Genomic DNA, 26,841 nt, shown 5'->3' on the forward strand with positions numbered 1-26,841 from the left:
ACAGCTGGAAGTCTCAGAATCACTTTGTTTTTCAGGTGTTCATATGTTCCCCTTAATGGTTTCAATCTGGTGGAAAATGCCAGTAAAAGCCACCAAGGCTTTTACTCAATGGAAAATACAGCTTCCTGTGAATCTATCCAGACTAGATCAGTTTTTTGTAGCCATGTGAAAGTTCTGCAGATACTGAACCTGGTATGGCAAGGGATTTGTATTAGATTGGGTTCTATTGACAGATTCCATCCTTCTGCTCCTTGCTCTTTTGATTGAGAGAGGAGAAAATGGAGAGGGTAAAAATGGATAGGAAAGATAAACTTTTTCATTTAGAAGCTATTTTAAGAAAACCAAAAACTGAGCTTGTGGAATAGAATCGTGGTAGTCTACTCAAAAAAGACATAAGGCATGAATAATACATCTTTCTGAAATGACACATGCACTTTTGACACGTGTATGTCTCCTACTTTGTGACACGGATATCTTGTTGTCCTTTTTGAAGAAAATAATATAATTTCAATACTAAATAATATAACTTCAATATTTAGGAAAAATAGATAATTTGAAAACTAATTTTTCTACTTGAGTTGAAGTATTCATCAGCAGAATCTTTCAGGTGTGTGTGAAGAGACTAACAGCCTTGAGGCACACACTGCAGTAGTGATTTGTTTATAATTTTTGGGTTCATGCACAATTTGAAAGCTTACTAAATTTTCTGATTTCCATGTTGTCATCAGATGCATTTTCAGTGTGCAGCAGGATGAGTCAGACCTGATTTTTTAGATTTGACCTATGGCTTTGTTGTAATTTTTAAGTTTGCTTTCTTTTTCTTAATGAATATTTGAATTATTTATTTATTTTTAATGTTACCACGTGAATTCTGTTTCTGCATGGTTTAAGATATTAAACACTGAATTTGTGACTGTTGTCAATAGATTGATTTTATGACAGAGGGAATTGAAATTAACAGCTTATACATTTTCATTTGCAGGCCATACGAAGATATTTCTACTCACCTCTCCACACATATCTGATGGTAACTAGAAGGTAAAGGATACATTAAAAAATATAAGTGCATTTAGTTCTTTCTGTTGATGAAATGTGTGGAGCTTCCTTCATTTTCATATTAATTATTAATTATTTGTAATTATTCACAAAATATAATTCAAAGATAGTCCTTTCTGACTTCCATTATTAATGTTATTGGTTGTATTAGCCAAAAGCAAGCTGGCACAACAGGATAATAAACAATAATAATTCTATTTGGTTAAAAAGCATATCTCTTTACATATTGATCTGAAAATCAGAAATTTTTTGTCTTCTTTTAATGTGCAATATATAAAATAGGTAATCTTTAATATTCAGTTTTTGAGTGAACTAATGTACTTTTGTTGATTTGTCAATTAGCTGATTTTCTAGACTTAGGATCATTGGGTAGCTCGGATTGATAGGGAACATTAAATCCAAGCCCTCTACAATGAGCAGGGACATCTTTAACTGGACCAGGTTGCTCAGAGCACCATCCACCCTGACCTTGAATGTTTCCAGGAATGGGACATCCATCTCTCCAGGCAACCCCTGTCAGTGCTTCACCACCCTCATTGTCAAAAATCTTCTCTTATTCTATATAGTTTCTTCTACCATACCTATTATGTTAGAAACTTATGATGCTCTAAGTTTTCTAACATAAGATTAATTGTTATTATTACTGTTATTACTATTATTAGAAAAATTATTTCTATGTTCATCTGTAAGTAATCCAAATAATTCTAGCTACTGAATTTACATTGTTTAAAAATGGAAACAGGAAAAACCAAGCCTAGAAAAGAGCAGTATTGGGTCTGTGCCTAGATAATCACTAATTCTGCCAAGAAAAGATGATGTATTTTGTTTTCAGTACATTAAAGGCTAGGCCAAGAATTATATAAGGTAACTCCATTTTTATGGTGAATGCATTTGAAAGAGTGTGGATTTCAAAAGAAATCAGTGAGAGTTTACTAGACATGCAATAGGAGAATAAAGCAGGATAGTCTAGATAAAATCATCTCAGATCTTCTTGATAGGTCTCAGCTGCAGCATTATAGTACAGTATATCTGTATGTATTTTGCACCACAAATATTAGGCCTGAAGGGGTAGCAAAAGAGTGTACCTGAGAGACAGTTTTATTTTATTTAATTTTTCATCTATGAAGGAGCATTTTTGTTTGAATGCCTTTTTTACATTAATATTTAAAATGCACAGCACTTAATCTTCACTCTGCATTTTTTACACTTCTCCCTAAAATCGAATATATTAAGTATTTATTTCCCTAAAGCACATATATATATATATATATATATATATATATGTACACATAATTCAACTTTTTGGGACAATTTTTCTCTAAATAACTTTTTGATTGAGAATGTTATTTCAACAAAATTAATTTTTTTCAGCAACACAACAACTAACTCAGTCTAGGGACACCATGTTTTAAAGCTCAATGACATGTTTTTGAGTTGCCAGTATTTCTCCTTAAGACACTTTCAGAAACACCCTTAAAGCTTGCTTGAAAACTATGGCGTTCAGAATTCTGTTTTGACTGAATTACTGAAAGCACTATGTTGAATTTACAAAATAGGAGTCTATTCTAAAGATTTTCTTCAAAATGTGGTTTGTGTATTTCAAAATGCACCTATTATTAAAATTTTGTCTGCGGAGAAATTTAGGTAAATCATATAAAAGGTGGCTTCTTTCCTAAACACATACAGACATGAACTTTGGAAAGAAAGAATCCAAAACATTGGAACATAAAGACATTATTTTTTCTCCAAAAGTTCAAATAGTGAACATCTGGTTTAGGGAGATAAAAATTAGAAAAGTTTATAGTGAACTTCACTCATCTGATCTTATATACTTGAAGCATCCTTCATATAATATGTATGCATAATCCACATAATTTAAAAATATTAGAACCGAATTTCTGTAAATTGGGTGTGTTTCCATGATAATGAATTCAGGTTTAAAAAAAAATAAAATTGGGGCAGTACACACATATCATAAAACACAGCTGAAACATTGCTCTAGTTTCTGCAGCTTTAGTCATATATTTGATATCAGCCTGGTTATGGTTACAGGAATCTTTATGAGTGCACCAAGGCTGACAGACACTGATGTGCTGCACATTTGTAACTTTTTCAGATTATAAAATTTTGCTAACAGAATTCTCTAAATAATGATTATTCTGCTGGGCATTAGTCAGATCTGAGAGAAAGCAAGAAAAGCTAATAGGCTTTTTGAGCATTTTGTTGGTGGGTCAGATTTAAGCGCAAATAGAGAATTATTGTCACATAAGGTGTCTCAAGTATCTGGTGTGAGCACTGTTGGCACTCCAGGAGATTTCATGAGCTTCTGCTCCAGCACTCAACCTGTGTTTTGGGTGAGATTAGCACTGAACTATGCACCACCATAAACACTGAAAGCATCAGGAGATGACTCCATTTTCTCTGTGCCACTTGCAATTTATTTCTGTGGCACACACTGGGCAGCTAGTTTGCATTCACTGTGAGGCTTGTGGACAGAATAACTTCATTAAAACCACAGCTTGTATTACTTTATAATTATTCACCATAATTTTCCAAAATAATTCATTAAGTCAAATAAACCCAGTTTTATAACAGAAAGTTGTTGCTATTGTTTGTTGTTGTTGCTGTTGTTGTGATGGTTAGTTTTGAAATTTTAAATTCCAGAGCAAATAACTAAATGTCAAATTCTTTGAACTTTTTTATGGTATTCCAAAATGGGATTACACCAAGTTGCTACTTAATTTTTAAACTGATGCAGTACTTCTGTACTTTTGTACTGCAAATAATACTTTTGCACAGTGTACTTTTACCAGCTGAGACATCAAACAAATCAATTGTGCTTATTACCTATTTGTGGAAAATATATTACTTTCCCATATGTCTTTTTGAGCTAAATTTCCTCCTATCACAACTCTTGACTTAATGATTAGATTTCATCAAAATGTGATTTTATTCCTCTACCTGATTTATATTAAAAAATCCATTTTCTGCATTTCCTCCATCTTGACTTTCAATATTTGCCTCCTAAGTTATTCTTTCAGAAACATTCAAATTTTTCCTTTTCTTTTTACTTGATGCTGATTTATACATGCATGTGAAAACCATTCTTGAACTTCTGACTTATGCTCAAAGGCTACAACTGCAGTGAATTACAGACACAAATATGATCTCCTATTGAAGCCAAAGCCTTGGTAGATGAATTCCAGAGTTCACTACTGTTCCTAACCTCTGGTTAACAGTGTGTAAGACAATCAGCATCATTAGAAATCTATAGTCACTCATATTACCGTGATCTACATAGATAACACAGCAATTAAAATCTGCTTGGAGTTCTCATTTCCAGTATGATACCAAGCTCATCACAAGCAACAATAGCACAGAAGCAAAAAAATCTGGTAAAAAACATATATGTCCCATGAGCTTTCTTCTGCATGCAAAAATATATTGCTCACACTTCCCGGCTTCCTTTACAAGTATTTGCTTTCTTTGTAAGACATATTAGGTTCAAATGAAGTTTTCTTCCTTGACTCTCAAGATTGTCAGTGTGTGGAGAGATTTTGAAAGTACCGCATACCAGGAGGACTGTCTCAGTAATCAGAAAGCATATCAAGACCTTTCTCTTCGCCATCTCTATATATCTTGAATTTTCCTTCAAAGCTCAGTATTATGGGAGGAGTAGGGACAGTAGGGATATGATTCATGCATGCCTACATGCACAAGGAGAAGAAACTTCCTACATATTTCATTGTTTTCTGCTGTCACACCTTCACAAACACCCTATCATGTCTGCAGAGACATAACTTGAAAATGTTGCTACCCATGATGTCTTTCAGTCAGCTCTTAAACCATTCACATTCTTTCTATTCAAATCTCTATTGTACTAAGTTTTGAATACATTTTGTAAGCAAATCTGTTACTATGAGACTGCACACACAGAAGAATGAAATCTTTTGTGTCTAAGATGACAGTTCACGATTAGTTTATAGGAACCTATTTAAAATGTGGCAAATATTTTTCTTTATGTCTGAATTCCCAGTGGCAAAATTAAACACTTTTTCCTTTTCTCAAGTAAATTTCATTCATTTCAGAAAGTATTTAGAGGGATCTTTATTTGAATAGTGAAAATAATTCCACTCAGAGAACTTGCAATCCATGCAGATTTAATAAGTTTTTGTTTCCTTTTCAGCATGCTGATTTCTCATGCTAGCTAGGATGCCTACAACATCCTGTCTCATTTCTGTAAAAATAGGGGATTTCCATCTATTCTGAGTGCATTAAGAGTTTGGCTGACAATATTCCTTCTATGTATGTAAGCTCCAAAGACTGCAGGACCTCTCGCATCATCAAAATGCAACAGAAGGTCAAGCACTGAATAACCTGTCAGCAGTCATTGAGCATGTACAACACGAACAAAAACCATGTGTTGTGCAACTGCAAAATGAAATGCTATTAGTAGCTTCAAAGTCCTTTTTAATTTCTAGTGTTTGTTTTCCACAGCCAGCAGAAAATACTCAAGACATGTCTCTTTGGAGAGCTGATAATGATATAAGTCAGCTTCGTTAGAAAATAGCAGAAAAATAACTTACAATGCAGGTTTTTTATTTTTCTTGAAGTTAACACAGACAGGATATTTCATGCATCATGAAACAGTTCCTTTTATTTTGGTCATCCCTTGCTGAATGACTAGGCTTCTTGCTAGCTCTCTATGAAGCTAGCAAGTCTCAGGTGGATAAATCTTACAGGATAACAAATAGTTAGGTCAAAGTCTCACCTTTTACCTAAGATGATTTTCGACAATTAGTCACAAATAATTTGACAACTTGTTCCCTAACATAAAATATACATGTTCTTTTCTGATAAATACGCATCCTTATTATTGACAATGCATTATTTCTATTTTCATTATTCAGAAAAAATTAAAAAATTTTGCATCAAGTTCTGTAAGAAAGACACACTATGACATTTAGAAGCTGTGGAACCCAGTGTGCACAAATGCTATGAGTATGCAAGTAGGTGGCTGTGATCAGTCAAGCAAAGTAGTTTTCTACTTGGAACAGGAATTTTTCGTACAGAATATTGTGCCACAGCATGATACAAACCCTCCCAAAATGACTCTGGGAAACTATAAGAAAATTTAAAATAAAAAAGATCTAGGTAATTTTATAGTATTTTATACATTGTTCCATTTTCTTTTGTTTTAAGAAAGCCTATTATTTGGCAAACTAGGCTGAAAACATATTTTAAAAATAATGAGGCTTTCTTTCTCTGAAAAGACATCAAAAACAGGCACACTTCTGAAGTATTTCTAAGAGTCTGAATTTAAATTTTTTGATGTAATTTTCTGTACGGCAGTAAATCTTGTATGATGATCAGTATCTGGCTGTGTCAATGCATAGTTCTTTTTTCTTATTATTGTTTATTCTTTGAATTTGAAAGTCCATTAGTTGGTCTGGTTTAGCTACATTAAATAAATACTTAAGGTGTTAAGAAAATTTCTGGATTAAACTTCTGTCTGCACAGAAAAACAGGTTTTATGTGAGCCAGACTACGAGCACTTAAAATCAAGGGGATCATCAGTGTGCTTTGAAGTGAGAAGAAGTAAAATGGCAGATGCAGAATAGCACCTCGATTGAAAATTTAATTATTGATAAACCATGCTGTTTCATCTAGATAAAATAAAAAGGAAAGAAAACATGGGCCATGCTGATGTTATATTACTTATCTGTTACAAAGCACCTAGAATGAAATAAAATGAAATAAAACCCTAATCACCTCAGTAGTTAACATGATAGGAAAAGTACAATTTAGGTTTCTATTTATTAGCTACATATACAAATGATGAAAATGACTTCAACAGAGAGCAGTGAAAAGCACTGAAACCAGAAAGTGCTGTGGAAATCCACACGGACTGGGAAAGCAGTATAAAGAACAAACCTCTGGATATCATCAGGGACTGTTTTGCACCCTAATTGGCCTGTATCCTGTTGCAAAAAATGCAAACATTTGACTGGTTTTCAGGAGCACCTGGGACTCTACATCTTCAAGAGTGATTCTACAGCTGAAGAGGTTGCAATTACTTTGATTAAAAATCTCACCGACTCTAAAAGGTCAAAAAATATAATGAAATTGTGTTTAAGCAGTAAGAAGGTGATCCACACAAGAAAACTTGTTAAAATTAGGTTAAAAATAAAACAGCTGAGAGGATTTAGTCTCTGCAAAGCTATACCAACACAACCCAGGCCAGAAGATTCCCCAAAATCTCGATGACAACTTTACAGAACAGGTGTAAGGAACAGACTCGGAAAGATGCTCTCCTTAATCTACTGCTTGTCAAAAGAGTGGATCTCATGAGAGCAGTAGACACTGGCCACCCTTGAGGTGTTATTCTGAGGGCAGCATTGCCAAAATCCTTCCAGAAACAGGGCTGGCCATAATGTGAGTCATTATAGCAGATTGCATATTAGATATCAGCACTGGCAAGGATCTACTCCTTTGTCTTCTTCTAAAGCCAGAGCTCCTTTTCCTTGTCTCTAAGCCCTTACATAGGAGCCTGATTTGTCTCATTTTTTTTACAGCATTGGGAAAGCTGCACAGACAGGTCTGAGAGCTATCAGGATGGATTTCTATGATGTATTGGTGTTTGACATTCTTCTGTGACCACAGCCTAACTTTTGTTTACATTTCTTAGAAATTGACATTATACCAACAGCTTTCACTCATTTCTCATATTAATATTCCTTTTCCATTTGCTTTGGTTATAAAGCAGAAATTAGATCAGTATGGACCTCCCATATGTCCTTTTTTTGACATAATTGCCATATTCTTTTTCTTATAATGCTTCTCAATATTTCTTAAAATGCTCAATCTTCCTACTGATCAAATGATATTCTGGCCTCTGGTGAGGAGGTAAGGAACCCCAATAACTAAAATGTGGTGGTCAAGATACCATGTGACATACACAGAACTGATGCTTCTCTCTCTGCTTCAAATTCAAGAATGACAAAATGGACCTCCTGCGTCTCAGATGTTTGTTTCTTTCCCTGAGCTATTTGCTGTTCTGAGAAAGACTTCAAAGGGTTTTTAAGCAAAAATCTCACAGATCCTTGGGCTCATTGAAATGTCAACAATGGGGATATTTCAACTCCTCAAAGCGTTCACCACAAAAGAAAATGTTTTACCATCTAGTTCAAATTAGTAACTCCTGCTTGCAGAACTTACTGCTGCAAAAATCTTGGGTTTGTTCCTTCTTTCCACTGTTGAGTCTTCTGGTCTATATGCAAAAGGAAAAACATTCAGGAGCAGCTGTGTGAAGTCCTTTCCAGCCACAGCTGGCTTATGGAAGGAATAGGGGCCTAAAAATGGCTGTCTCATTCACTTGAGTCCAAGTATACTCCCTTGGTATGTTTTAATGTTAGTTTAATTTAGCAAAGTCAAATGAGATGCTCAGTCCAGCTATAATAGAAATTCTTGAATTTAAATCAGTCATTAGTGAAGCATTAGTCAGTTCAGAAGCAAGGTGCAGTCATGAAAGCCAGACCAATCATCTGTTCCTTGCAGACAAGTTCACCCTTCTTGTCTCTGTTGTCTCTGTCATTGGCTACCAGGTACCTTTGATGGTCTCTTCTATATAAATATGAACATTAAAAAAAAAATTCTCAGGAAATTTTGATGGCATAAAAAGTTTTGAAGACAAGATATAAAAAATATTTATCTTTTATTACTCTGAGATTGCAAATTACTTTAAGACACCATTAGAAATAATACATAGAATTTCTAAAGTTGGCAAGAGAGGTAAACAGACAAAAACTCTGGAATGAGTTTGAAGGAAAACTGAGCCAGAGTCTTTAAAGGGATAAGACATTACTGGATTAATATGGAGGTTATATATTAAATTCTTCCATTTGGGAGTGATCTGGCTCAGCTAGTGTTTAGGAGTAAAGACTGTGTGCAGCCTCTCCTACCACTTTATCTTTCCCAAACCAAACAGAAACTTGGCATCTTTCAGGACATGGAAGTAACAGGAAAATGCAATCAGAAGATCAGGACTAGACTTGTTGTTCCTTCAGTGGGTCTAGTTTTCACTGGCCTCACATATTTCAATATTGTAGTCAACCACCCTTTTCTATAATTATAGCATTATGGTTTGTATTTACAAGCTTACGAAGAGGAGTGATAAAAGACCTTTAAGTTGATTGCACACCATGCAGAGTCTGAAAGTATTCTTCACTGATTATATTGACTGACTTTATGACCCCTTGGTGCTGACAAAACCTCATAAAGATCCCATAATGTGAAGTGGAATGCATCACTGTACAGGTGTAAATGACTACACAAGATGCAAGGAAGGCAGAATCAAGCCAGTGGTACCTAATAAACACTCCCAGCCCAGGAACTGTGGCAGACTCTCATGTAAATACTTAACATGTGGTTCTGCTCTAAAATGTGACTATAAAATGCATTGTGGTTTTTTATTGCATTTCAGTGATACTATAATACATTTGCTCAGCTTACAAGTAAAAACCGTTTTTTTCTAATAGACATGTTAGTAAACTCCATGTAAACATTTAAAATCAATTTTTCTTTTCTTCTAATATATTTCAAGAGTAGAGTTTATCCAGACTCAGTTTTATCTCACAGATACCTCTGCAAAAGTACACATTTTACTTCTCAGAACACCAAAACATGCTGCAGTTTCTGAACATTGAATTAAAAGTTTATTGAAAAGGTTCAAAAAACATATCTGAAAAATGGTACACTGTGGTCACATATTGAATTTCTGATGAACCATATTGATTAAAAAATCCAGCCTAAGCTCATATTCATGTTGAATTCTTCAGTTTTTTCTCTTCAGAGATTTTCCCCAAATTTGCAGAAATAAAATCCAAGCAACTCTCTTGTTCATTTAAGATATAATTTTTCATGCAAAATGCCCTTTTTCAATTTAATAGTAGTGCGAGTAAAATAAAATTTAATTTAATAGTTAAAAAATTGTAATGAAGGCCACTTAAGCTCAATTATTCCCCAGAGGGGCAAAACTCCCATTGTTTAAAATACTAGGAAATCAGGATATAGGATATTGTCTGAGTCTGGAGGCAGTATGAATAAAACATGTTCACATTAATGATGTTGCAGTGGCAGGGAGGCAGACTAGGTAATCGCACAGCTCATTTCCCTGCTTATGCTTTGCATTGGCATTGTCTGCAGTATTGAAAATTTGATTAATTTCCTTATACTTGGGCCATCACAGCCTAGGAACTGAAAAGAGAGGGATGTAATGGCCTAATGCACACATTTATTTTGGTTCTCCTAATTTTGAGCTCTAAAGTGCAATCGACTCCAATAACCATCTGCAGTTCTAAAAAGAGCAGAAATCTAGTGCAGCAAAATTTCAGACACCCAAGAAATTTCTCAATTGTTTCTACATGCAGGGTATAGTTTCTGTATAGAAGTCCAAGGGGTCTGTCTGTTTCAGGTTTGAACAGAATTAATTATAACCTTGATTCTAGTATAATTTTTTTTAAAAAAATATATATTTTTCCAGTGGGGGAAGAAACTGTTGCAGATGTTTGACATCACATTAGCCAATGTCTGCCAGGGCCCCAAAGGGGCTGGGATGTCCCTGAGTGCTGTGGGAGCCCCCAGGACAGCAGGGCAGAGTCTGGCACTCAGGGCCATCCCACCCTCAGCCAGGAACTGCAGCCTGGGGCACCAGCGAGCCACAGCCCCAGGCAGCAGGCACCTCCCTGAGCAGGGAAATAGCAACAGCCTTATGTCATTCATTGCTGCAGTAAGAGCTACAAATTCTCATCTTAAAATCCTCATCTGTGTGAGTAAGAGAGGATAAAGATATCACATTAAGGATTTGTGGCCATGTTCTCATTCAAATGTTATGTTATTAACACAGAAATAAGGGTATGAAACCAAAATGAGACTTAGGTACTGACTGCAGCAGAAGGTATTGCAATACCTAGATGGTAAGTAGGAAGAGAAAATCATGTTACCAGATACACAGGCTCTGTACAGGACAAGTACATATAGAAAGGGTTCTCTCACACCGTGTTTTGAATCAATTTGAATGCTGTAGGGAGATTTACCCAAAAGCAGCACTCCCACCTGCCTCTGGTGAGGAGGAAATCCTTAGGCAAAGATTCCTTCAGCTCTGGTCTTCTCTGGGGCTCATAGGTCTTCTTCTCTCTATCATAACCAACTAATTCTAGAAGTTTTTTCAGTATAACAGAACAGATATAAGGTCTTCCTTGACCTGAGGAGGTACTGAGAGACTTACACCATCTCTCCACTGCCACACCCTACACAGTCCTCAGAGGAGCCTGGAAAACATCACGCTGGGCAGAAGTCCCTTCTTGGGAGGTATCCAGGTCTATCTCCTTGTCCTTCAACTGCTTAACACCAAATGCTCAAGTGATCTGCAGAGCAGAGATTGTGACCATGCCCAGCCCAAAGCCCTGCAAATGCCTGTCAAGACCACAGTGATGAGACAGTCAGGCATGAAGTCCAGCGGGGCAGTAGGTGATGGACAGCAGACACAAGGTTGGACACAGACTGTGGTGTACCTCAGGCAAAGACCTAGGCTGAGGATCTGGTCACAGGTGCAGTTCCCAAGAAAATGGGAGCTGTGAAGTTGCCCCAGGGGAGCTCCCCTCTTTTTCTGTCCCAGGGCTTTCCCAGCGGTGTGAGCCTGGACAGCCTGTGCTCTAGGAGCCAGGAAGGATAACGGGGCCATGGGCTGCAGCCAGAACCTGGCAGCACAGAAACAGGGTGCCTGCCTTCCCACATATTCTTTGAAAAGACTCATCTGTTGGCACACTGTTCTGTCCAGGTAGGAATAGTCTGGCTATGGATAGAAGAGTATACTTTGGATGGCAGTCCTGTCAAACAGTGTCCATACTTGAAAGCTGGAGAGAGATGTCATCCCAGCTCAGGGCTACAAAGCCTGAAGGACTGCTGAGTGCCCACAGAAACACAGCTCTGAGTGGTGAACAACATAAAGCCAAGACCAGCAGTCCCTGCAGACTGCTGTGCTTTAAGGGTTAGTGGGAAGCTGAGCTGGGATTTTCAGGACTGCAAATCTTTAGATCAGCGCTGTTTCCAAGCACCTCTGTCTAGGGCTGTGTGCTCATAGGGAAGTGCAGACATTGCCTTGACACAGAATGACACAACTTTGTTGCATTTTCTCCATTCTTTTCCATCAGGGAATGACAGACAAGCATACTGCCAGTTCCACAGTACTGGATGGAAAGATGCAAATTGGTGTTTTAGGCTCTCGGCAAAGAACCATGAAAAATACAATCATTTGGACAGCTCTCCAAGGCATATAGCTTAGAAATTACAAACATCTGTCAAAATATATAACCAAAATATAAAATTGTTGTATGAGAATTGTGTCTCTGAGACATAACTTACAGCTTCTTACTGCATGCACAGACTATATTAAGGCTTTATGTTTATTATTTTATACCAAAAAAATGAGTTACATTTATTAATGCAGGTGAAATCTATAACCACATTTGTTTTTAATAGCAAATTAGTCCATTATGAGGTTTTGATAATATCTCAGGGCTGGCAAAACTCTCTCCTCTGCCTTTTAATGTTTGTTTTCAACTAAATATAGATCACAGTAAGTTAATAAGCAATAAGAATTGCTCAGGTTTCGCTGAGATATATGTTGTGGGAAGTGACTGTCCTCTGGTCTCCCTTCCAGCTATTTCTTATGTTATGTGGAAGTGTCTTCTTTGGAATTTAATAGCATAATAAAGAAATATTATTTTCATGTTGGGCAATGTCCATAATTTTAAATTCTCTGTTTTGACACAAATAAACAATTTATTCACTTAAGGCAATATTTTACATGAAAGAGAAATCAAAGCATTGTTCTGCAATTCAGTTACATATTACTTCTACACCATCTATTCATCAGACTCCAAATGTATTCAGGAAATTCTGAGATTGTTCTGTCCTTAATGAAGTCTTCTCTACTCTGAGAAGCCCATTGTAGAGTACATTAACTCACTGAGAACATTCAGGCAGCCTGATTCTTAGGCAAGTTCATATAGTCAGGAGGTGAGATGGTAGCCTAAAGTGTCCCAGGTTTCTGAAAACCCTCGATATTTCTTTATGAAGTTGTAACTAAAGGGCAACTGTACTGAGCTGTAGATCACCATTGACAATAGCTAAGATCAGCTTAGATCATATTCATATCCAAACAATTAGACACCCCAATCTCTCCTCTCCAAAACTTACTCTCTGTGTTGTGCCTGCTTTCAAAATTAGCTTTGTCCCTTACCCTGGCCAAAGAATCCTTCAACTGCTGATATTGTTCTCTTCTACTTACTGACAAACAGGGATCACCTTAATCAGGATAAGCTACTATATATCACAATTCTGAATTTTGGTAGACCAGCATGGCAAAATATTTTCTATCCCTTGGAGCACATGAGGTGCAAAACGTTTAAAAAGTCTACTGGATACTCCTAGAATGAGCTCTCCTTTGCACAAGCATGTAATTCATTACAGCCAGGAATTGTCTGTAATTCTCCCTTATAGAGGAGTTTACCTAAGACAGCATGCCCTAAAAAACTTTTTTTTTTCAAGGTAATGTTGTAGAATAAATAAGCTCCCAAACAAGTGCTATTTGTAGCAGGATGAATGAAGTGATTTGAATGTAAAAATGTCTGTAGGCAGATTAAATGGCATGAATGAAAGTGAAATGGCAATGTACCCTTCTTCAAGACCTAAGAAGTTGTGTTATTCTTTGTATAAGGGAGTTGAAGTTGAGAGCTATCAAAGCTGTTGAGCTGCTAATAATTTATATCTCCTGTTCCTCCTCCCCTTCTTTTCCTAGTTTTCCCCCATCTCTTCTTTGCACTGGAGAATAGTCATGCTCCTTTGGCTGCTGCTGTATTTCTTTCCATGCTCCTGACTTACTGGTAGAACAGATGTTCTTGTAACATCTCTAGTAAATTAACCTTTGTGGCATCTTTTGCATAAGTTTGAAATTGATTTAGATCTTTACCCTTATTCATCAGCATATGATGTTCAGCTGCCTTCCAATAGTTCTCATAGCACTGGCTTCTGGTACTCATATTATATGCTCTGAGTTTTGCCTATTCAATTTTTTTCCTTCTTGATTATTAAAACCTGATATTTTACCCAGGTTGTAATCTTTATTTCTTTCCAGAAATATGCCCAGTTTAGCTGAAACAATCAGTAAATTACTTTTGTTGTTATTGACTCCTTTCATTTCTTAACAGAAAAATCTGAGAATATTATATAGAGATGCAAAAGCAAAGTGCACATATGAAAAATATATTTTCCTTGATATTTAAATTTTTCTGCTTATTAAAGAGCTCTGATCAAGAAAAACTGAACTTGAGATTTTCTTAATTTCTTCCCAGATGTGGAACTTGACTGAATAAGCATGGCAGTGCTGGTTCAGTTGTGGCACTTCTCGTAGGGAGCTCTACTCAGACCATATCAAACATTTTAAATACCAGCACCTGCTTCTATATTTTTTTTTTCTTGTAAGGCAAGATATATATTCCTGTTCCTTTTAACCACTGGGTGCCACCAGGTCTGAGTTTGTGATCCAGAAAGATTCTTTGATATAAACAGAAATACTGAGCATTGTGGTAAATCTGTGACTCCAGCAAAACAACAGAACAGAGTTTCAAACAGGTTATGAGAAAATGCTATCCAGACTTTGACCAGCACTAAGATACTTAATCCCTTTGTGTATTACAAATGCCTCAAAAGTGTATTTCTTTAAGTTTATCTTTCTCCTTGATCTCCTAGTGTATTATCCTTGAATCCACTATACAAATGCCTACAGTTATAATGAAATCCTGGAAAACAGTGGAAGTGGTGTTGCCCAGAATGACTCCACAATGCTGAAGTTTTTAGATAAGTGTACACAACAACCTCTGAAATGAGTACTATTGAATCACTTGGTTTCAATTTCCTATTCATGGGACAGCTTTTGTACAAAAAAAACAAGATCTAAAACCAACTTTGATCTTCTTTCTGATTTCTCACCAATTCCCTTCTTTGTTTCTCTCCTCCCTGCTGGATACTTACTGCTGGAAATATTAAAGAGTCAGATATTCCTGGTGACAGGCTAAAGACTGAGCTGGAACTTATTTATGTTATATTTTATACACTAAAAAATGTGGATTTAAGCAACTCAAAATATCCATAAATTTGAATGGAGTTTTCTGAATACATTCAGCCAAACAGTGCATTGTGAAAAAGGCCCAAACTAATACAGCAGATGTACCCCTCTGCCTGTTCTTTTCCTTCTCTCCACAGGTCTGTTGATAGGGATCATTAAGTGCTATCTAGAATTAGGCTATTAGTATTTGGATCTAGGATACTGTATGCAGTTGAAAATATACAAGGACTATATGATTCAATGAAGTGGAAATATTCTTGGATAAACCCTGATTTTCTTACTCATCTTCTACACCTTCTACTTCACAGAAAATGTTTAAATATTCACTAGGACAAGGAGAATGGTGATTAGTTTCTGTGTAAATATCTAAATGCTTCATCTGCATCTGTTCTCTGCCAGAATTCCTTCCAGGTTAGCTACTGGTACCTGCTGGGACCACTGGATCTCATGCATAGTGCTAAAAGGCCAGAAAAGGATATCTCAGGGCTAACACAGAATTTGGTTCCTGCAACGTGGCTCCAGGGACACCAGATGTCTTCAAACAAATTCCTATGAGGTTTTTCCTATATTCTTCTCTTTAGAATATTTAAAATTAACAACACCCATTCCAATTCAGAAAGTAGAGGTTTGTAGGGGTTTTAATTACTTCTGTAAGTAAGAACTTCAGGAAACCCCTCATTACGGCATTTTTTTCCCTAGCACAAATGCCACTAGGACACTATTTGAGGAAAAGTTATACAGTATCCTTAACCTATGTGGTACATATTCTATGAATATCTACAACAATGTGATTTGCATAATTGATGACATACTAAGTTGTACAGAAATATCTATCTGTTCATTCAGCTGAGGAGCCAAAACAGACATGAAGACTTAGGAAATTGCCCTCCATTTCCAAAATAAATCTTTCCTTCTAGCAACAGAAACGATATGAAGACCTGGGGAGAGATTTCTTGTAAAACATAGCACTGCAGAGAAACATTCATTATTTAAAATCCTGACTGACCTCCAAAAATTCTCATTTTAAATATTTAGATTTAAGTAGATTAGCCTAGATTTAACTGGACAATAAATACTTATGTTGTCAGCCAGGACAAAGCTTTCAGTTGGACATCTGTCACGAGAACTTCTCTGGTTGTAAGATATTGTTTGATCCTTCTGAAGATATGTTGCCAAGCACTCATTATTGCTAAAATGTCAGCAAAATTTGTGCCAAGTGTGGGGAAAGTGAAGAATGTGGCCATAAGATTGTAGTAATTTTTCTTCCTTGGAACAACTGTAAATGAACCAAAATTAATGTTTTATTACCAACTGGAAAACAATGATACTCTCCAACCTTTCTTAGATTCAAAGGCAATTTATAGCTATTCATTATAAATGATGTTGTGCAATTTACTCTGAATGAGAGAATAAACATTCTATTACATTAAAATTGCTATCAAGTGACCAGAATAACTTATTGTTTAGCCATAATTTTCTTGATCTTGACTTCCTGTCTCTCCAAAATAATAATTAACTAATGTTTGTATGAAAGAGAACATAAAAAGTAGAAAAAATAAATTAATATTACAATTGAAGGGAATAACCAGACTTATGCAGAAAATACTTAGCTATCTAAATCCTGTTTAATTAAGTAGTTAAGATACAAAAATAGCCTTAAAATTCTCACCTTTTGGGAAAGAAATTGTTTGAATATTCTGAATGAAATAAATTCAAAAAAATAAAAATTCCCCTACCAGAAATCTCTATTGATCTCATGCTCTTCCTCATCTGGTCTGCTAGGAGTTAGCAAAAAAATTAGATTATGGGATCTCACAGATACAAAAAATTAAACAATATGTATTGCGTGCTGGCATTTTTTTCAGAGGGTTTAGCCGATACTTACAGATAATATTCTCTCTGCTGGCTTTAAGACTCACTGAATTGAAATAGTCACTAGTCTTGACTAAATATTAGAAAAGTGACTTGAGTAATTATTAGGAAAATACAACCATTTCATTTTCAGTTCTCCTCTTAAACTTATTAATTGTAGTATAAAATTTCATATTTTGTAATTAACATTCTATTCTTTGCTGCAATAGTGATACCATGAATTAGCATTTCACGGTCTGTGAAACAAAGCTTATGTCATACCCTAAGAGGCATCTGATGATGAGTGAAGCCAAAAATGATAATATAACCACTGATGTATTTATGATAAATTATGTATATGCATATATATGCAAATTCATAATAATATTGGTTTCAAGTGCATTAGACAGACCTCAAAAAGGGCCAGACTGTCCTAGAGAGGAGATCAAACTGATCCCAGAAATGGGAAGACAGACTGAGATGATGACAGAACTGGGCCTGGAGGCTCCAACAGAGTAACAGAGCCTCATTTCAAAGATGATCCCTGGCACGAAGTCTAGGGCCAGCCAGAACTGTCCCTGGTGAGGAGCCAAGATCACAGGAAGTTCATGTGGAGAGTTTGGGAATGTACATGCAGCTTAGGAAGTTCTGAATGAGAGAAGCTCCATTTTTAATAAAAATCAAATCATTTATATGTGATAGAAATATAAGAGAATGTAGGACACCACCATTTTGATTAGCCAGTAGGTGCTGTGGATTTTTACTTTTCACAAGAGTCAAAGAATGACTCTTTCCATTCCTCAAGAACAATTTTTATTTTTCCAGGCTTTTTCTCTTTCCTTGCAGTTATAACTGTCCATGGCAGTTATGAAATCTTACATTCTTAGGGTGTTTTCCCTTTTTTCCAGACTATTTTTTGTCTTTTGGGTGATAAGTTGCAATGACAGTTTGTTGCTTTCTCACTGATGGTATCTGAGGACATAATCAGTTTCTAGATACTGAGATGCACTTCAAAGATGCCACCCTTGATAGTCAAGGATGCTTCTGGTTCATGGATCAAATTCCCAGGCTCTGAGCTCCTAGGCTGGCAGGCATTTTCTCTGTTGGTAATTCAGCAGGTGTCTTCTGTTTGGTAATTTCCCCCTTTTAACCAGGTCACACCTCTGGCTGCTTGCATCACTATATCACTCCGAGTGGGAAGGGGAAGTAAAGCTCATTTAGTTGGAGCTTCTCTATTTGACAGATATGCCAGCAATGTCCAAATTTCATTTTCAGAGTGAGATGTGGAAAGCACAGAGTGAGATGTGGAAAGCACAGAGTGTTGCACATGTAAGTTTATATTTTATAACACCTTGTTTGCTGTAGCAGAACTAGTTTTACAGCCTCCTTTCAGGCTTCAGTCTAACTAGCTGAATACATACCATTGCAGGTATGCCTGGTCCACACTGAGGTATACAACATGCTAGGATGTCACTAACTAACTGCCTCTATAACTAAAGCAAAGCTTGTGTGTTGGAATATAGGTGTTATTCCCACAAGTATGTGTAGAGATAACAATATCAACATTAGTTAGAAAATAATTGTACGTGTAGTTTCTTTTGCTCTTTATTCAACTGGACACTGAAGGAAGTTTAACACTCAAGGGAGCTCCCTTCCAGCTTCATTCCCCATGCAGAGCTTAGGAAGGTCTGCTCCATGTTGGGGTCAGGTTTCTAGTACTTCAGGGGACTGAAAATAATAGAGTAGGATTTCCTGTTCCAGCTGCAATAGATCCCTTGCTTGAAGCATAAGTTCTCCTGGACTAAAATTCAGAAGAATATACATATATATATATAAATATACACACATATATATACATATATGTTCTGCTTTTAGGTAAAAGGCTAACCATCCGGAGAAAAAAGACATAATACAGTAATGTGAATGTCAGTAAAGGTAAGTATCAGGTTTTAAGCCTGCAAAGAAACTTTTGCACCTTTAAATATTTTGAATTCTGGAGGAAATGTTATTTTCATCTGAATTGAATTTACTTTGCAAGGACAGCATTTCTTTTCTCTGCGACCTGCTGTTTGATTGCATGTCCACTGGAAAGCTTTCAGTGTTCATTTTTATTTCAGTACATGGGCGTCATTTTTCATTAAGTATGAAACAGCCTGTTCCAAGTGTTTGTGAAACAGTAAATTGTTCTACCAACTGGTGTCCATATCTTTGCATAAAAAGCCATTGGTACAAGAGGAGCCAGTGTTCTAGCTCACTGCATATCTTTGGTTTGATAGCTTTCAAAACCTAACAGCACTGATAGCATTTCCCATATTAAAAAAAAAAAAAAAAGAAAAAAAAATTTCACCTGTTTTCAGGAATTTCATCAGGGAGAAAAAAGGAAGAGTAAACTCAACAAAATAAAGAAATACCACTCAGACAAAGTGTAAAGTGGTTGGGGTTTTTTGCATTGCTGGTCTTGCTGCTGCTGCTTAGCCTGCACGACTGCAACTGCAGCTAAGATGTCCTCTTCAGCGGTGTCTGACAACTCCTATCTAGAGACTCTGCACTTATTAATCTTACATTTTTGTCTGAACCAGTAGCTCAGCTTTGCCAAGGGTCTCCTAACATAACCTCCAGTCTCATGGGAGATGCAAGCTTGGGCCCAGATTGGACTTAAGACAAAGCTTCATCTTACTTGGCAAGGACTGTGTCTGTTTTTATGGTTGTAGGACCCTGCTCACAAGCTGTGTTTTCAGCTAACAGGAGTGAGACAAAAGAATGTGGGGGTTTACATTTTGGGGAGGAAGGGATCAGTCACTGAAGCTCACAGACATAGGTACCCTGGTTTGTAGTCCAGGAGAACTCAGGAAATTCAGATACATCAAGTCCAGGTCATTTTCAGGATCAACTAGAGGTTCTAAAACTGCTTCCCTAAGCAGTTTTAAAGTTGAAGCCATGTACTCTTTTCCTAGATACCATATGATCCAAACCCTGTATGTAGGCAGCCAGTGTCCAGCTTGGGGATGGAATCCATCTGATTGAAGAGTAAGAGCTTAATTTATCTCATCTTTCAGATGATGTAAAAAATATGGCAGATGAATCATCCTACAAATGCTCACTTCTCGGTGACTGTCTCAGATTTAGTCCTCTTGAGTATAGACAGAAACAATGAAAATTAGTTGTGAGGGAACTGACCTTGAGGGTCATTGCAATTCCCTAGACCTGGATGAAAACCAAGCATGTTAATGATTTTGTATTTTTTTTTAAATTAATCAAAGAGAAAATCTATTGTTTCAGTGAAGTACGCTGAATTATTGGCAAAAAGTGTGCAATTATCTGTCTGAATTTATACTTTAAACTCAAATTACAGTGAATAGCAAGGAGCAGACATAGAGGAGTCCAGGATATGACCATCACATTCTGAACACAGCATACCCAGCAATTCTTCTAAAACCATTTGTGATTTGATACGCAATTACATAGGAGAAAAGTTACACAACTTCACTAGTATGGATTTCTTTGAAGAAACATTCCACTACATGCAGTCCTTTTCTGAGATATAGCACAGTATCCTTTTCACCCATGAGGGCCCCAAAATCCAGAACAGTGCTGAGACTTTTCAGACTGTGGGTAGACTCCAGCAAAAGCAAATGGGTATTGACCAGATACACTGGTTTGTTTTGTTTTTTTTTAAGGCCTGAAACCTACATCAGTTATTTTTTCCCTTTTTAAACTGCAGTTCTAGAAAATTAGTGTTGAATGTTTCTTCCTATGTAACCTGGAGGTCTTGCTTGTTATTTAAACGTATATTGTTAGTTAAAGTAGTACTGAATTGTTTCTGTTCACCAAATCTTTGCTTGGATCACAACTGAAAATTAATATAGTCATTTTGACCTGAACTGTTCACATCTCAATGAACATCCACCTGGGCTTGACTGGCACTTTTTGCTTATGAGAAAGCTGGGGTTGCTAAGGTGGTATGGACCAAAATAAAGGCACACCTGTGTCAAGATTTTTGCACAGTGTGTAGTTCCATTTTTCTGGACTTCAGCCAGTACTAATAACTAACTGTACTTTTAAAAACACTACATTCATGCACAGATTCTTAAGGCATATTTGTTTATTTTACATAGATTTTAACTCAAATTCTCTCAGTTTCATCTCAGCTGGTTCAGGATAGTTAACGTTTTCATATTTTAGCTCTTTTCTAGTCATTAATTTCAATTTCTTATTGGAAGTTTTGCTTAATTAGACTTCAGATTCAACCCCATATTTCTCTTATTATAAAAAACTCCCAAACAAACCAACAAACAATCCAAAATCCATTGAATTTCTCTTTGGGAGTGTAAGAACAGAAAAGCAGAGGTTAATTCCCTGATTCCTGCATAACAGTCAAGAAATATATTTGTAATGTGGATGCAAGACAGTGGGGAGAAATCTTCAGTATGCTTTCATTCTTAATCTCACTCTCTCACAGACACCTAGAGAGCCACACACATGCATGTGTTTTTATTCTTGAATGTAATTTCCATCCTGATGTGATTACTCTCTAGAGACAAGCTCTAGAAAACCTTCCTAGTAAAATGCTATTCATTTTAATGCTAGTTAATTTAGTAAAATGCCGTAATAATAATAATTTCTGTCCTATTTTATATAATTTTACCTATCATGTAATAGTATTCTTTAAATACAATCAGCTGTGCATTTCACAATGAACATTCAGTGTTTTGTTCCACTTCAAAGATTTTAAGCTAAGAAGAATTATATTTTTTATTACTATCATAGCTGTTCCAGTGGAATATGCAAATCAGGAAAGTTCATAAAATCCTGTTTTCATATACTCAGAACTCCCTGAAATACTTACAATACAAACCAAATCTTCAATAATATGGTTATGTCCAATATGATTTTCTTGGAAAGAGATGAAGGTTGAGGACCTCCTCATATTATTTCCATTTATTGTCCCCAAATAAATGTGGTTAAGACCCAGGTAATTCCATGAAGAGGGAAACAAATGAGGCCTGACTCCTTGTTGGTTTCTCCTTTTGTCTCTTGGTATTTGCCTAAAAGAAATATGGGCTAGAGAGGCAATCCTTTCTCCATTTATTTTTTGTGCACTGCAAAAAAGAAAGAAAGAAGAAAAAAAAGAAACAAAAGCCAAACCACATCATGTGTCATGTTTTAGCCCTATTTGGCAAGCACCATTCATGTCACGCCCAGGTCCTACATTTTCCAATACATCCCAGTTAAACCCATCTCCTTTCCTGTCTTTTGAGATTTATAAATATACATACACACACACACACACATATGATTCTTCTTAGTCTGTGGTCCATTCCCAAAAGTCCATTGAGTTGACTTTATTTAATTAATTGGCTATTTTAATCCAAAATCAAATCCAGTGAGGCATCACTGGACTTCCCAATCCTCTCACATTACCCACCAAATGCACCCAGGTTCTTGAGCAAAACCAATCTCTCTAATTGTTTTGCCTTTGCCTGAGGCAGGAATAACCCAGATTATTTTGCCCAGCATATTTTTTTATGTGCACCACAGGAACTTTATTCCCTTCTGCAGGGAATGTAGGAGCTGTGGCTGGGCAGGGTCAGACTCATCAGCACATCCTCTGGTGTTGAATAACAACTGTGGCTTTTACAGAATTACATCCCATAATGCTATGATTCTCTCTTGAATAACTTTTTAAAGGATATAGAGAATATTTGCAACTGCTTCATGTATAATGAAACATGGAGGTGAACACAGTAAAAAGGAAGAAGCCTATTCCAAACAACCATAATGTGCTGTGTGGTATCAGGTCAATTATAAACAAGGGTATGTCTAAATTGTAGCCTTTATGCAAATCTTGGGTTTTTGGCATTTGTTTTAACTTTCTCAGGTTGCTTTCTACTATATAGATGTATTGGCCTGCCACTTACCAGTCTATCTAGGGAGAAGAAGAGTCTTTAGAAGCAAATTCTGAAAGAAATTTCTTTTTTCCATGAGAAAAATTCTGTCTTTTACATGTGTTTTATCAGACAGTCAGCTGATGTAAATCTGTAATCACTACAGCTAAAATTAATTTCCATCTGAAATTAAGTTTCATCCACTTACTGACAAATGGAGGGATGATCTCCTAAAGTAAAATTATCTCAATATCCTGTGCCCATAAACATGAAAAATACTTAAAAGTGATTTATGCAAAAATTTTAAGGATAGTGACGTCAGTAGCATTTGATATAGTAGGTCAGCCTTTGAAGAATTTTAATTTGTCTCAGACAGACTTTACCAAACCTTATAATAAAAAGAAGAAAGAAGTCCTAGGAAATTGGTATATTGCAGACTAAAGGTCTATGACCGAGGTAATTTAGCATTGCTAAGATAACACTAATAATTAAGAGAAGAGGAATATCAATAGCATGAGAAAAACATTGGTCAATGAAGAGACTTAAAATAATTGAAATATATTAACTGAAGGCAGAAAGTAAAAATGCTGTAAAAACTAAGGTATCATTATATATACATCTGTCCAGCTGTACTTAGTAATTCTGCTCCATTACTTTGGTGGCTGATGTGTAGGACCTCACAAAGGTTACAATGCTCATCTGACACCCACAGTATTGCTGTGGAACACTACAGTACCTCTGTGGTCTTAGAATGACCCCGATATAGGACAACTGGTGTGTGCAAACAAAATCCACAAGGCATTTCCTATCAAGACCACTTTGTGCTTGAGCAGTGCTGCTGCAGTCAGCATTAGAGAAGGGGACAACTGTGTTTTGAGGATCAGAACCCTCAGTGATTTATTTATCCATTTCTCTTAATAGGCTCTGTACTTTCCCTTCTGATTGTATATTGGTGTTCATTTTAGCTTTTTTATAAAAGCTTTGTCAGGGTGAGAAGAAAAAAATGTTGGAGGTTTGCAAGAAGACTGAGAGCATACTGAAGGCAAATCTACACAGCAGACACACTAAAAATGAGGTAGCTTTAGTTTTCCAACCATGCCATGCACCTTGGGAGCACCAAAAGCCATTCAGCCCTTTCATCAGTGGTGTGGTGCACCATATGCTGGTATAGGACAGCTGGACATCTACTGACCTGGTCACAGCAGCAGCCCAAATTCCGGATCACTGCCAGAGTCTAGGGCTCTCACCACTGGCTTTGCTATACATGGTCTGAAGTCAGCCCATGCAGCTTCCTCTGCAAACCTTATGAAGAGTAGAATTTTCTCAACCCCATCACAGGAGGTTCACTGCATTTCTGTCACTACAAATGAGGTAGTGCCTGCCCTTCTCCATGTGGGACAGGTCATCACGATGCTGTGCAGCCTTCCCCCTCCACATCTCAGAGGCTGGGACTGCAGCAGCCACTGCCTGTGTCATCTGTGGTCTCTGCCCCCCAGCACAGCTCTGCAAGGCAGGCAGGCTGCCAGGATGACACAGCCATGTGGCCCCTGATCAAGGAGCAAGTTCCATTACAGCTATACACTCTTTTGCTGAGCAGCACAGACATGCCTTTAATATGGTATCTATCTGCCTCTGCTGCTAGCCAGATGTTGGGAGCAAACAGGAATGATTATCCCAGTGGGCTGATCTGTAGGACACCAGTGTGACTAAAGCTGACACATGCCATAGTATGAATAGAAAATAAATCACAAAAAAACTATATGATGTCCCAGACAGTTTAGATCAGAATTCTCTTTGCTTTGATATAGTAAACCTTATTTAAAAAAGAAAAAATATACATATATTGTATACACACAAACATATATAGAATATATATACATATATAAACACATATATATACTTATACATATATATGAGTTTCAGAGATCTCCCTAGAAAATGGTGGCTGTGTAAATTAGCAGTGAATTCATGAAAAATCAAATCCTATAGTCAGTATGATGACAGAAATTTTAATAGGCAGTCAAGTAACAGGAAACAAGATAGCAGAATATGAATCAAATTTTAAATTCAATTAGGACAGCAACTTTGAAACTCCTCCCTGTCTTGAAAAATGCTAATGAAAGGAAGGAGACAGTTTCAGAACTGGAAAGTTTTAATAAAATATTTTTACTATTATATATATAATATATATAAAATAATAAAACAATTTTATATTGATAAAATGTATTGAAAACTAGGAAAGGACTTGGGGTTTCACAGGGATGGTTGGTTATTTCTCTTAATTAGTCCATACCATAAAAGTAAAACCAATTAAATCCACTAGAGAATATCAGGAAAGAAAGGATATTTCTTTTCTATAAAAGAACTTTTTCTCTCACAATAGCTTTAGAAAGCATTTTCCTACCTATATTTGACTTCAAGTCTGTTTTGTTCTTCAGAAATCTAGCAGCTGAGTCAGTCACAACTGGCAAAAGGTTGTCTCCCTTCACAAACTGGTAGAATGTAATTTGAGCCAACTCAGAACTTATAGATGACATAACACAGCAATTTTGTTTGGTTATTTTTTTCATTCTTAATATATTTGTGGAGGGTATTCATTTTTTATTGTGGTATATGACTGAGAGGGAGTCTTCAAAGAGAAGTACAAGTTCAAAGGTGGATTGAAGAGTAAGCTTTCCATTTTAGAAATATTTGAAGGAATATTGGAATATACTCTTGGACTTTGTCTTCTACGGCTTTACTTTTTTTGTAATGTTAGAAGCAGCAAACATTATTTAAAGCAGAACAAAAATCATTATTTCATCATGAAAATTCCAAATACAAACTGGGAAAACTAAAAAAATGAAAACCTCGGAAATAAGATATATGAAATCAAAACAGAAACAAGATATCTATTTTTATAATATAAAAATAATAGAATTTTTTTACTACAATGATAAGTAGCATGACAAATTTATGTACCATCTCAGGCTCAAATGTGGGAAACCATGCTGGTACAATTATGAATGCAGTATTTGGTATGGCATTTTTGGTATACAGTGTTCAGTACCCATTTGATACTGGGCAAATGAACCTGAAGTTCTGAAGAGGTATATGAGAAAGAATAGAGCTGAATTAGTCAACAATATTATTCTGAATGCTCTGTTCTTCCACCGTGGCTTTTAGTTTCTCTGTCTTAAATTACTTCCTAAGATTTTCCTATTGTTTCTGCTTATTTGGCTTCACTGTGGGTTTGGTCTTCTCAGGGCCATCTGACCTCATTAAATACTGTCTCGTAAATCACTTTCAAGAAGAAGAGGGTGAACTGTCTCTGATCTAGTTATTGTTGGCAATCTTTCAGAAAGCAAAGTCATCCATCCTTATTTTCAGAAATGGCATCACTACATTCAACTATCTAAATCTCTCCTTCCCTCCTTGCAAAGAAAACAAACATTGACAAGAATAAGAAATAAGAGATGAATTCCATTCAAAATTGAAATTGAATTAAAGTAGGAAATACCAATTTATTTTTTTTTTAAAGAGCACTTATTTACTAGGTACCTTATGCATAAAATGCTAGTTTGACTCATGCACAAAGTAATAAAATGTATGGTCTTTATCAGACAATTAATACTAATCTAGGATTACAGCTTTAGGTGTTTTACAGACCCTTGTGTAGACTCTGTGCTCACCTATCTCACCAGTTTTGATTCAACACACATTTTTTAGCTTAAGGAAAATAGGAAATCATACCTTACTTGACCTGAGAAGGATAACAGCTGCTACATGGGTACAGATTACTTGGCTTGGGCCCTAACCAGACAAAATGATGAAATCTGATCCAGCAAAGCTCTGGGGCAGCATTTGTTTGCCAAAACTTGAACA

General features: G+C 36.2%; 1 long non-coding RNA gene across 1 annotated transcript; it reads left to right on the plus strand.

Annotated features, from left to right (window-relative positions):
• Positions 1-18,386: 18,386 nt before the first annotated feature.
• Positions 18,387-20,723, plus strand: LOC117243910. The gene is made up of 3 exons (XR_004495993.1): positions 18,387-18,421; positions 18,968-19,027; positions 20,445-20,723. It is a non-coding gene; the product is annotated as an uncharacterized LOC117243910 (long non-coding RNA).
• Positions 20,724-26,841: the final 6,118 nt, after the last annotated feature.

Source organism: Parus major, chromosome 1 (assembly GCF_001522545.3).
Source record: "Parus major isolate Abel chromosome 1, Parus_major1.1, whole genome shotgun sequence".
Lineage (NCBI taxonomy): Eukaryota > Metazoa > Chordata > Aves > Passeriformes > Paridae > Parus > Parus major.